Source organism: Panthera leo, chromosome A1 (assembly GCF_018350215.1).
Source record: "Panthera leo isolate Ple1 chromosome A1, P.leo_Ple1_pat1.1, whole genome shotgun sequence".
Lineage (NCBI taxonomy): Eukaryota > Metazoa > Chordata > Mammalia > Carnivora > Felidae > Panthera > Panthera leo.
This window is the reverse complement of record NC_056679.1, coordinates 184,886,446-184,899,853: the sequence shown is the minus strand read 5'-3', so window position 1 is coordinate 184,899,853 and position 13,408 is coordinate 184,886,446. Positions and strand designations below refer to the sequence as shown.

General features: G+C 41.4%; 1 pseudogene; it reads left to right on the top strand.

Annotated features, from left to right (window-relative positions):
• The first annotated feature begins 11,213 nt into the window (after positions 1-11,213).
• Positions 11,214-12,585, top strand: LOC122224974 (annotated as a pseudogene).
• Positions 12,586-13,408: the final 823 nt, after the last annotated feature.

The window sequence follows — 13,408 nt, the reverse complement described above, 5'->3', positions numbered from 1 at the left end:
CCACTGCCCCTGCCATCTTCAACCATTTGCCAAACATGTCATACCTTCCCTCTCACTGCCACAGTTTTGCACATGCCTCTCCTGGAAGTGTTCAGCCCTACCGCCTTACCATGACAAGTCCTCACTGCTCCTTACTTATGTTAATCACTTCTTCCCAGATAATTTCCCTGTCCCCCAGTCTAGATTCCAAGCTCATGTTAGGAATTTCACAGCACCCCGCACCTCCCTCAGCACCCAAGTCATTACTATAATATAATGTAAGTTGAGTGCTCACATGTCTCCATCCTTGTCCAGGTGCTGACTACTTTTTATCATATGCATATTGTATCTCAAATGCCTAGGGCAGGGCCTGGCTCAGAACAGGTGTCCAGTATTTGTTGAATGAATAAGTATCACATGAACAGTTGCCTTCTCCACTTGGCACCATATGTAAGACATAAAAAAGATGAGTAGTGATGAGTAAGATATTTTCTCACTCAGACATTATCTGGCCTTGGAAGAAGCTCATTGATTTCAAAGTGAATTGTGAGTAGCTCTGGTCTGAATAACCTATTGCTGTTGTAAGTCAGCCTTAGAATAACAATGTGACGTGAGCAATGCTTTGTTTAAGTTCAACCAACACACTGAGGTCTTATGACCTCGGTCAGGCACTGAGCTAGGAACACCAAATCTAAGGAGCACCTAATCTCTCATGCGTTACGGGCCCACAAACAATTAGAATAGTGCCACAGGATCACGGGGGAGGTAGAAATAGTGTGGACCATTCTGGAAAGTCTTCAGCAAGAAAAGTGAGTTAAGCCATTGTAATCGGTTGAATAATGCCCCCCCCCGCCCAAGAGATATATTTAAGTCCTAACATCCAGTTTCTGTGAATGTGATATCATTTGGAAAAGGGGTCTATGCAGATGTAATTAAGGATTTTGTGATGAGATCACCCTGGATTTAGAGTGGGCCCTAAATTCAATGACTAGTAGTATTCTTCTAAGAGAAAGGAGAGGGAGGGTGGGTGGCTCAGTTGGTTGAGCATCCGACTTCAGCTCAGGTCATGATCTCATGGTTCGTGGGTCCGAGCCCTGCATCAGGCTCTGTGCTGACAGCTCAGAGCCTGGAGCCTGCTTCGGATTCCGTGTCTCTCCCTCTCTCTGCCCTCCCCTGCTCATGCTCTGTCTCTCTCTGTCTCTCAAAAATAAATAAAAATTAAAAGAAGAGGGAGACTTGAGAAGAGGAGAAATGAGGAAAAGGTCACGTGAGGATCGAGGAAGAAGCTGGAGTGACAGGGCAAGGAATGCCAAGGATTTCTGGCCCCCACCAGAAGCTGGGAGAGGGGCTCAAAGTCTCCAAAAGGAACCAATTCTGCCAACATCTTAATTTTGGACTTCTGGCCTCCAGAACTGTGTGACAGCATAAATTTCTGTTGTGTTAAGTCACCAAATGTGTGATAATTTGTAACGGTGGCCCCAGGAAACTAAAACAGCCTTGAAGGGTGAATTGAAAGTAAGCTGCTAGTCAATGAAAATGGAAAGCACAAAGGTACAATCTCATTAAATCATGTGTTTCCCCCCCACACACACACACACAAATCCAGTGAATAAATGAGCAGAAGACATGAATAGACACTTTTCCAAAGAAGACATTCAGATGGCCAACACACATACGAAAAGATGCTCAACATCACTCATCATCAGGGAAATACAAATCAAAGCCACACTGAGATACCACCTCACGCCGGTGAGAGTGGCTAAAATGAACAGGAAACAACAGATGCTGGCAAGGATGTGAAGAAATGGAAACGCTCTTGCACTGTTGGTGGGAATGCAAACTGATGCAGCCTCTCTGGAAAACAGTGTGGAGGTTCCAGGGATACAGGAGTGCTGATGCATAGGGGCACTTGTACCCCAATGTTTATAGCAGCATTTTCAACAATAGCCAAATTATGGAAAGAGCCTAAGTGTTCATCAACTGATGAATGGATATAGAAAATGAGGTTTATGTATACAATGGAATACTACTTGGCAATGAGAAAGAATGAAATCATGCCATTTGCAGCAAGATGGATGGAACTGAAAGGTATTATGCTGGGTGAAATAAGTCAGAGAAGGACAGGTATCATTTTCACTCATATGTGGATCTTGAGAAACTTAACAGAAGACCATGGGGAAAGGGATGGGGGAAAAAATAGTTACAGAGAGGGAGGGAGGCAAACCACAAAAGACTCTTAAAAACAGAGAACAGGGGCGCCTGGGTGGCTCGGTCAGTTAAGTGTCCAACTTCGGCTCAGGTCATGATCTCACGGTGCGTGAGTTCAAGCCCCACGTCGGGCTCTGGGCTGATGGCTCGGAGCCTGGAGCCTGCTTCCGATTCTGTGTCTCCCTCTCTCTCTGCCCCTCCCCTGTTCATGCTCTGTCTCTCTCTGTCTCAAAAATAAATAAAAGTAAAAAAAAAACAACAGAGAACAAACTGGGGGTCGATAGGGGAGGAGAGAGGATAAAACGGTTGATGGGCATTGAGGAAGGCACCTGTTAGGATGAGCACTGGGTGTTGTATATAAGCCAATTGACAATAAAATAGATTCATAAGAAAAATCATGTGTTCTGAAGACACCAAGAAATCTAATGAAAGAACCAATAAATCAACTCAAAAGGTAGGATATCACTGGCTTGTGCAGGGCTGTGAATCTTATGCTGTGTTAGAAACTGGAATCATATTAAGAGGTATTGGATGTTATTACAGGCAGCAAACTCAGAAATAGGAGAATTATAATAGCTATTATCATTGCTCTTAACCAGACACAGGAGAGGAAAGGAACACTTTAATACCAGCCAGGCCTTGAACCCAATCTCAAGAGCAGAAATCTAATAATCAAGTTGAACCAGGTAGAAGCTTTCTTTCTCCTAAGCCTCAAACCAAAACAAACTCTGAGGCCTGTTCTCCCTATTTACTCCCTCGACTTCCAATGCTCTTTGCCACTATGCTGCAATGAAAGAAAACTGTTAAAATCTAAACTGAGGCACCTTAACCTTTTCAAAACTTAAGCTGAGCAGACATTGATTGGAATCAGGCAGTGCCAAACGGTCAGTGGTTAGGAGTTGCTCCACTGACAGGCACTAGGGGAGAGGTTTTTAGAGAGGAGACCTAGAAGCAAAGAAGGAAATTATTTGATTGGTGATAGCTTAAGTGCTTGCCTTATCTGGGAATGCCTGGTTGACTGTTTGTGATTGTTCTTCAGTTTGATTTTCTCGGGTTCCAGTGCATTGGCCCTGGCTCAGGTTTTGGTTTGCTCAGCAGGCTAACAAGCATTAGAGGTACCCCAGTCTAACGGCCAGCTTGTGTAATTACTTTAACAAAACAAGCCCACACCCTGTGGCATCACCAAAAACAGAGCCAGAGAGTTCCAGAAGGATTGTGTTTACTGGCACTGGGGCACCTAGGCCATTGTTCTGGGACTGGCTTCAATATGGAAAAAAGAGATGGTTAAGAACAGTTACACCCACTCTGGTACATGTCACTGCCCTCTCAAACTTGCCACAGGTTGCCTGTTGTAAATTTTACATATATAAATATACATGTATACTTACACACATACTATGTACACACAGATATATGTATACATATATATATACATATATATATATAAAGCAAATACAATTTGCATTAAAGAATTTCTTTATTACTTCCTATTCACTGAAGGGTTCTTTTCTTTTTAGCTAAAATCACAGTTACTTCATAGCTAGCACACAGGATGGTATCTAAATGGTTGAATTCTAGGCTTTTGAAAACATTCACTTGTTAGTAAGATACTCTCTATCTTCTTTGACAGATCCTGTAAAGTACTTAATTGTGAAATGTTGTTTGCTCATAGCATCTTTTCATAAATAACTGCAAAATAAGCTATTTCAAATGAAAAGAAGACAAACAGTGATATTTTTAACCCAAGAAAGAACTCTTCAGTCTACTTACTTTGAAACACATGATCTGTCTTAGCCAAGATTTAATTTTATCCTGAAAGTGGTCCTTCTCAGCCTCCAAACCAAATTCCCCCATCATCCTATCCCCAGAAATGTCATTCGTACTACACCCCGAGGCACAGGACTCACCAGTCTGGATTTGATCCATTTCCCCGACTAAGTCAGGTGGTGCTCACACATCCGTGATCCTCCTTCCTCTGTGACACCTGCCAACACAGCTGGAAGCCCTTGATCAACATAAGACGTGAGAGGCAAGGGAAGCAGGTCCTCTCTGAGCCAGTTCCTGCAATGACAATGTAGAACCAAAGTCAAACGGAGTCATTATGTCAGGGGAAAAATGGAGACGGTCAATGCAGGTGTATAAAAAAGAACAAAAGTTAACCTCACCTCACAGGAATTCACAACTCTCCTCAGAGATCAGCAGAGGATGCCAGCCAAACCCCAAACACCAAGGCTCTTCACAGCATCTCTGGACATCCTTGTTGCCCTGACTCAGCCACCCTATTCCAGATAAGGAAAAAGACCACCTGGCAACCAATCAGCTGAACAAGCCAGATAACTTCTGCATTTACCCTATAAAAGTCCTTCAGTCTGTGAGCAACTTGGAACTCATTGCTCCATAGTCTTGAGTTTCTGGGCTTGCACGTCAAAACTGTTGCAATGAACTCATCTTTCTGCTTTGTTTTGCTCAGTATGCAGAGTTTGGTTTTGCACAATAACCTGGTTCCTGGAGAAAGCAGGGACCACAGGAGAGAGCATGTGCTCCATTAGTCTTTGTCTGCCCCATACTAGTCTATATCATCTAGACTCAACCTGCCCTCACCCCTTTTCCCATTGTGCTGTTTAAACTCACTTCTACTTCTCGAACACTATAATGCCCCACCCCCCCATAGTTCTAAATGTCAAGGGCCAACAAACTAAAGTTTTCAAAGCAATAAATAGTCTGCCCTCTCTGCAGCGAAAAAGATCAAGTCTCTTTTGGTTCAACAAGCCTTAAAAACATCCTAGTTTCATTTTAAGTCAGGCCATAGTGAGACAGGGGGACAACATCTCAAACATACATATTCTATGTGACACTTAATTGTCCAAGTGTGTAAGAAATTTCACATGTATTTCCCTTTAACCCAGCTCTGTCATCATTTCCTTTTCCAGAGTTACATGGGAATGTTGGGAGCTTACCAGCACCTGAAAAAGCAACAGAAGTCATCTAATCTTCAGTCCATTGTGACTGTTGCCACTATCCTCACTGTCTGCTTTTGCAGGACCCCCTGAGGTGGGCAGTTCCACTGCTACCATGTCAATGGTGCACAAAGGACTTTGCCTACCTAGCTCAGTAGCCCCAGAATTCTGCTTCCTGGCAATACTGATTTTGCTAGACTTCTGTACTGCCCTAGAATGAGTGGACAAAAGTTAACAACCTGCCTGCTACTTCTGTCTCTATGAATTTTCTCCAGTGAACACTGCTGTCCCAGATCTGATGTGTATGCTCTCTGGTTATCTGCCTTTGCATGTATATCGCACCCCCTATGCCAGAAAAAAGGGGAAAAAATGAATCTCTGGAGTAAGAATCACTTCATTCTTTTATGGCAATCTTGTATTAGCCAATACTCCAAAGCCATGCAAAATGACTAAGGGCATTTTGGGGGCAACTGGGTGGCTCAATTGGTTAAGCATCCAACTCTTGATTTTAGCTCAGGTCATAATCTCACACATCAGGCTCTGCGCTAACACACAGAGCCTGCTTGGAATTCTCTCTCTCTCTCTCTCTCTCTCTCTCTCTCTCTCTCAACAAATAAATATTTTTAAAAAAAGACTAAGGACACTTTGGACTTCTTCTAAGGTGGCTGACTGAATACAGGTGTTCCATAAACAATAGTAAAATAAATACAATAGTAAATCAATAGTAAAATAAATACAAACAATATCATTCTAAAATGCAAAGAGAATGGAAGGAAGCTGATGAAGAAGTTAACACATTTTTGAAAGATGAAAACCTAACTGATTCACCAGAGTGGAGAAAGCTTAAAACCTGACTTCAGGAAAAAGATTATACCCCCAAAGAAAACCTATTCAGTCAGAGAAAGACAGAAAGACAAAAGGAAGGGAGGGAAAGGAGGGACGGAAGGAAGGAAAGGAAGAAGGAAGGAAGGACACAGATGTAAGGGTAGGGAAGGGAGAAAAGGAGAAGAGAGAAGCACACAGGAACTGAAGGCTCCAAGTACCTCAGAAAACAGAGTGAGATGTGGTGATCATTTAAAAATCTGTATAAGGAGTCATTAAACCCCCATATCCCCATGACCACACCACAGCCAGGAATTTACTTTTCCCAGACCACCACAAGACACTGCAGGACTTATTCTATAAAGACACTGAAGCAGAGAGATCCTGGACTCTGGAACACTGGGCACTGAGGAGAGAAGGGGTAGGGCACCTAACTGGAAACAGGGGGACTGAGAATTCCCCCTCCCTATCTCATTCCCAAAACACTGTCAGCTAAACTTTTTTTTTTTATTCTGCAGGCATAATATTAGAGGATCCCTTGGTGGAGAAAATGAATGCTCACTAAGAAGTTCTATAATAATTTTTGAAAAAAGTTTGGGGATGTATCCCCAGTTGTCTGATCACTAACACAGCAGAGGTCATTACATGCAATCACCTTGGTATAACTGACATTTTGGACCATATGATTCTTTGTTGTGGGGCCTGTCCTGTGCATTAGAAGATATCTGGCAGCATCCCTGGACTCTACCACTAAAAGACATAGCTCTTCCCCAGTGGTAACAATCAAATATTATTCCAGGAGCAACTTGGTGGCTCAGTCAGTTGAGCATCCAACTCTTTTTTGTTGTTGTTGTTAAGGTTTATTTATTTTTTGAGAGAGAGAGACGGAGCACAAGCAGGGGAGGGGCAGAGAGAGAAGGAGAAAAAGAATCAGAAGCAGGGTCCAGGCTCTGAGCTGTCAGCAAAGAGCCCAACACGGGGCTCAAACTCACAGACCACGAGATCATGACCCGAGCCAAAGTCAGATGCTTAACCAACTGAGCCACCCAGCCGCTCTGAACATCTAACTCTTGATCTCAGCTCAGGTCATGATCTCACAGTTTGTGGGATAGAGCCCCTCATCAGGCTCTGTGCTGATAGCATGGAGCCTGCTTGGGATTCTCTCTCTCCCTCTCTTTCTCTGCCCTTCCCCAGCTGTGCATGCTCGTTCGCTCACTCTCTCTCTTTCTCTCTCTCAAAAATAAATAAATAAACTTTAAAAAAAATTCCAGACATTGTGAAATGTCCTCTGGGGGGCAAAATTGCTCTTAGATGAATGATTGCCCACAGTCCATTTAAAAATACAAAATAAAATATTAAGGTAAATGCAAGAAGAGGCAGTTACAATGTTCAGTGCTTTGTCTCTAATGAACATAAGCAAGGGATGAAAAGTGGGGTAGGGGATTTGAGTCACAGAGGTAGATGGAATTAGCTGTTACTATAAGTGCTAAGAAGACAAAGATGATAACTGTCAAATGTATAAGACCAATGATGTAAAAACTTAGAAAAAATTGTTTTTCTTTTGGGAACTAGGGAGTTCTTCACTGAAGAAGCTGTGTTTGAAAACTATCTTAAAGGGCCATAATGATTGAGAAGGATAGAAAAAAGAAGGTGGAAGACATTTCAAGCAGAGGAATTTATGTTTAGATCACACATGCAAGTCAGGGAAAACAGAATCAATGTTACTGGAGCAGTTACAGGGGAACAAGACGACAATTCAGTTTCTTCCACAAGAAAACAGAGGGCTGCAGAGGTGCATTGTCACTTAACAGTGACATGTTAGGTCATGTCAGACTCTAGCATTCTAGAAATCTGCTGTAATTCTAAACTTTTTTAAAGGAGGGTGTGAACTCTAGTATTTGGGACTAGGAAGTGTCTACAGGATTGTAGTCTTGGAGAGAGAATTAATGTTTCAATATCCAAGTTTTAGGGGCGCCTGGGTGGCTCAGTCAGTTAAGCATCCAACTCTTGGTTTCAGTTCAGGTCATGATCTCATGGTTCATGGCTTCAAGGCCCGTGTTGGGCTCTGCACTGACAGCACAGAGCCTGCTTGGGATTCTCTGTCTCCCTCTCTCTCTGCCCCTCCCCTGCTCAAGCTCGCTCACTCTCGCTCTCTATCTCTCTCAAAATAAATAAACATTAAATAAATAAATAATTGAATATAGGTTTTAGAAAACTACCAACATGAAGAGCATTGATTTAGGATGTCCTCATTATCTGAGGATAATTAATAACAGGAAAACAACGTCTATTAAAAGTGGAATAGAAATTCATATTAAATAATGAGAAAAAAATTTTTATAGAGACATTCATAATGAGAAGAGAAACCAAAGATTGTAATTTTATCTTATATTTAAAAGTTAGTTTGTAATTGCAAATATGTCCTAATACAACAAACAAAAAATGAATTAAGGATTGATTTTGTTTTAGTTCTGGCATGATTCTTTTGATAAAGTTGATGAGAGTCCTAAGTCAGTATTTCCTTCATATTCAATTTTCAGATTTTTGCAAAATATACTAGAGTTTCATCAATTTTCCCAAGGGCCCCTCCTTATCCTTTGATATTCAAATCATTCCCTTCTGAATTATCTATCCTGTCATCATCCTTTTTACAAGGTTTGCAACTTCATTTTGTAATCCATCTGTGTCCTATTTACATTATATATTCTGCTTGACAAAGACATTGACCTGATGGGTGGGCTAGACACAAGTGTTAATGAGTGAAAGAATCTTTGAGATGAGACTAATTTCATAAGTGCTTGGTTCATTAGTGAATATGTTCATATTATGTCTACTATTGTAACTGGGGGTAACTTGCATCAGCACTTATGTAACAAGAACTCCCAGTACCTACCACAATGGTCTTGAGCTTACATATAAGATAAAGGCTCTGTTGTCTGGGGCAATGACAAGGGAGAGTTAGTCAAACATTGTGGTTAACTGATAGTATTAGGGTTTACTTAACCATTAACCTAAAACTCATGGGAGTAAACAAAGAAAAACAATGTCTCACTATAACAGTCTGTGACTAAGAGCATGAAGAAACAGACTCCTTCTTAAATCAGAATAATTAGCTGTCACAACCCAAAATTCACTTAATGCTCTGTTCCAGTGAGTGTCAGCATTTGGTACTGGTAATTAGACTAGAGTTTGCAAAAAATATCAAAAGTATTCATTTGTAGAACTTTCTGATTGGCAAAGTGACAAACAGTATAAATTTGGAGTAGTTCTTTTTCCCCCAGTTACGAGTAACTTTCTCGACAGGTACATGTTAGAAATAATAATAAGATCTGGTTACCAAATGTAAATCACTTAAACCTTAAGTTCAAAAATAGCATGAATAAGGCACTGTTGATATTCTCAGCACTCAATTCCAACAGAATCACTCTCCACAGAATTCTAGATGACCTTCAAATCCATGTCCTTTTCTGCTTTCCTTGACATAATATTTTTTCAACATTCATCTTTCAAACTGTCTAATCTTTACTAATTTTATATTTAGGTAGCTTCAGAATTTAAAAAAAAGAACCCACACTGATAACATCCTGACCATTCTGGATGACAGTGTCTCTACACAAATTTAAGCAGCAATGATAAGGAAACTTACTAGAACATTCTCTTCAAATCTTAAGATTAGTGAGTTTTCAAAAATAAATTCTACTTTGCAAGACTTTGCATAGACAGCTTGACTCACATAATTCTTAGAAAAGCTCATTGTTCCCTTTTAGAACTGGTCCATGTATTACAGAATATGTGGTTGCCTACCTAATGTTACTGAAAGGGCTGTCCAACTGTCTCTGCCAAAACTGTGTTTTATTGCCTGAAACTCCCATTTTGACAATCATTTCTTTAGATTTTTAATATTGCCTTTCCAGAATTTGTATATTGCCATTGTGAGGTATGAAGATTGTATTTCCAAAAATAGCCACAGAAATATTCCTGGCCTTAAATGCTCTCCCAGAACCTTGCAGCCATATATCAGTAAGCAGAGCCTATTTTCCCTGTCCTTGAAGTGGACTAGGCTACTTGGCAAATAGAGAACAACAGAAGGAATGTGGCATGACTTCAGAAACTGGTTCATACAGACCATATGGCTCCTGCCTGCTCTCTAATCTCTATCTCTCTTTCTTTATGTGCTCACCCTTGGAACCCAGCCACCATGCTATAAGAAAGCCCAGCAGTCATATGGAAACATCACATGCAAGTATTCTGGTTACAACCAAAGCTGAACTCCCACCCAGACAGCATTAAGGCCACACAGGTGAGTGAGTGAGTGAGTGAGTGAGTGAGTGAGTGAGTGAGTGAGTGAGTGACCCTTCAGAGAATTACAGCTATCAGTCTCTGAGCCACTCTAGTCTACTCTGGCTGAGTATGGATTTGTTAGTAAGTAAATGGCATCACTGTTTTAAGTCACTTAGCTTTGAGGTAGTTTTTGTTGTTGTTGTTTAATGTAGCCATAAATAACCAATAGGAAAAACACATTAATATTGGTACAGGTTAAATTCTCAGATTAGCTAGCCACTTTGTGGTAAATATAGGGAACATGAGGGATTACAACATGAAAAGAAAAAGGAAGAAGATAAATGATTTATCTAAACCAAAACCTTTTCTGTTTATGTTGGGTAGAGAAACTATAAAACTCTTAGAAGAAGACACAGGGGAAAAGCTTCACAACATTGGATTTAGTAATGATTCCTGGATGTGACATAAAAAGCATACGCCACAAAAGAAAAAAAATAGAAAACTGGATTGCATCAAAATGAAAAACCTTGGTGCATGAAAGGACACTATCAACAGAGTAAAAATGCAGCCTATGGAATGGGAGAAAATATTTGCCAGTCATATAAATAAAACCTTGGATTGTGAGTAACTTGTTCTGCAAGATGCGCAAACATTTCTAATAAATTTTAACTTGATAAACCAGTGATGTCTTGCAATATGAGTAGTATATGATGCCAAACATCACATGATCACAACTGGGCCATTGGTTCTTGAAATTCGCTTTGATATTCAAGTGCTTGGGATTACAAACATGTTTCCAGAATGAATTATGCTCACAAACCAAGGTTTTACTGTATATGATAACAGGTTAATATCCCAAATATAAAAGGAATGCCTAGAATTCAACAATAACAAATCTGATTTAAAAATGGTATGGGTGGTGGCCCAAGCCTGATTCCTGGCCTCTCCTCTTACTCCTGGAACAGCATGAGCTTCACCAACCGCTCTACCTTTTCCTCCAACTACAGGTCCCTGGGCTCAGTGCAGTTGCCCAGCCACCAGGTTCAGCCAGTCAGTAGTGCAGCCAGGGTCTATGCAGGCACTGAGGGTTCAAGCTCCTGGATCTCCATATCCTGCTACTCTAGCTTCAGGATGGTTGGGGGTCTGGGACATGGCCACCAGGATAGCCAGGGGTCTGGTGGGCATAGAGGAAATCCAGGGCAAGAAGGAGACCATGCAAGACTTGAATTACCATCTGGCCTCCTACCTGGAGAGGGTGAGGAACCTGGAGGCTGATAATCAGAGACTGGAGATCAAAATCTGGAAACACCTAGAGAAGAAAGAACCCCAGGTCAGAAACTGGGGACATTACTTCAAGACCATCAAGGCTCAGTTCTTTGAAAATTCTGTGGACAATGTCCACATTGTTCTGCAGATTGACAATGCCCATCTTGTTAATGATGACTTCAAAGTCAAGTATGAGATGGAGCTGGCCATGTGCCAGTCTTTGAAGAGTGACATCCATGGCCTCTGTGAGGTAATTGATGACACCAATGTCACTTGGCTGCAGCTGGAGACAGAGATTGAGGCTTTCAAGGAGGAGCTGCTCTTCATGAAGAAGAACCAGGAGGAGGAAATAAAAGGTCTACAAAACCAAACTGTCAACCCTGGGTTGACCATGGATTTGGATGCCCCCAAAATCTCAGGACCTCAGCAAGATCATGGTGGACATCCAGGCCCAGGATGATGAGCTGGCTCAAAAACCAAGAGAAGCTGGACAAGTACTGGTCTGAGAAGATTGAGGAGAGCACCACAGTGGTTACCTCACAGACCACTAAGATAGGATCAGTTGAGATGACACTCATGGAGCTGAGACGTACAGCCCAGACCTTGGAAATCAACCTGCACTCAATGAGAAACCTGAAGGCCAGCTTGGAGAACAGCCTGGGAGGTGGAGGCCCACTACATGATGCAGATGGAGCAACTCAACAGGGTCCTGCTGCATCTGGAGTCAGAGCTGTCCCAGCCCAGGCAGAGGGGCAGTGGCAGAGAGTGGCCAAGAGTATGAGGCCTTCCTTGCTCAATGTCAAGTTTAAGCTGAAGGCTGAGATCACCACCTACCGTCGCCTGCTGGAACACAGGTAGGACTTCAGTCTTGGTGATGCCCTGGATAGCAGCAATTCCTTGTAAACCATCTAGATGACCACCACCCACAGGATTGTGGACAGCAAGGTCCTGAGACCAACGATACCAAAGTTCTGAGGCACTGAAGCAGCAGAAACAGGGTACCTATGGAGAGCAGGAGGCCAATAAAAAGTTCAGAGGTCAACAAAAAAATTAAAAAATTAAAAAATTAAAAATAAATGGTAGGGTGTCTGATTGGCTCAGTCGGTTGAGCCTCCAACTCTTGATCTAGTCTAAGGTCACGATCTTGCAGTTTGTGAGTTCAAGCCCTGTGTTGAGCTGAGCACTGGCAGTGTGGAGCCTGCTTGGGATTCTTTTTCTCTTTCTCGCTCTCCCCCTTCCTTGCTCGTGCTCACTCTCTATCTCCTTCTCTCTCTCTCTCACAATAAATAAATAAACATTTTTTTTTAATGGGGAAAGGACTTGATAGATATTTTTCCAAAGAACATATACAAATGACCAATAAGGACACAAAAAGACACAACATCCATTCCTGTGGAATGGGTGTTATTACTTTTACGCAGAAGAGAGAGTGGGTACTCAGACAAGTTAGTAATTTTTTCCAAGAAATTTAAGCATTAGACAATGATGACAACGACGATGACGACAACTACTATTAGACTACACTCTGCTAAGAGCTTCTGGAGATCCTGGATCATGTATTTTGTTTCTGTTTGCCCAGACACCTAATAAACATCAGTTGAACAAAGAAAAGAGAATAAAATAAAGAACATAAAATGATGTCTAACATCACTAATCATTGGAGAAATGCAAATTAAAACCACATAAATCCAATTTCACACCCATTAGGTTCACTATTATCAAAAAAAAGAAAAAGAAATTAGCAAGTGTTGACAAAGATGTAGAGAAACTAGACCATTGTGCAATGTTGGTGGGAAAGTAAGATGGTACAACCACTATAGAAAACAGTATGGCAGTTTCTCAAAACATTAAAGATATAATTATAATATGATCCAGCAATCCCACTTCAATATACT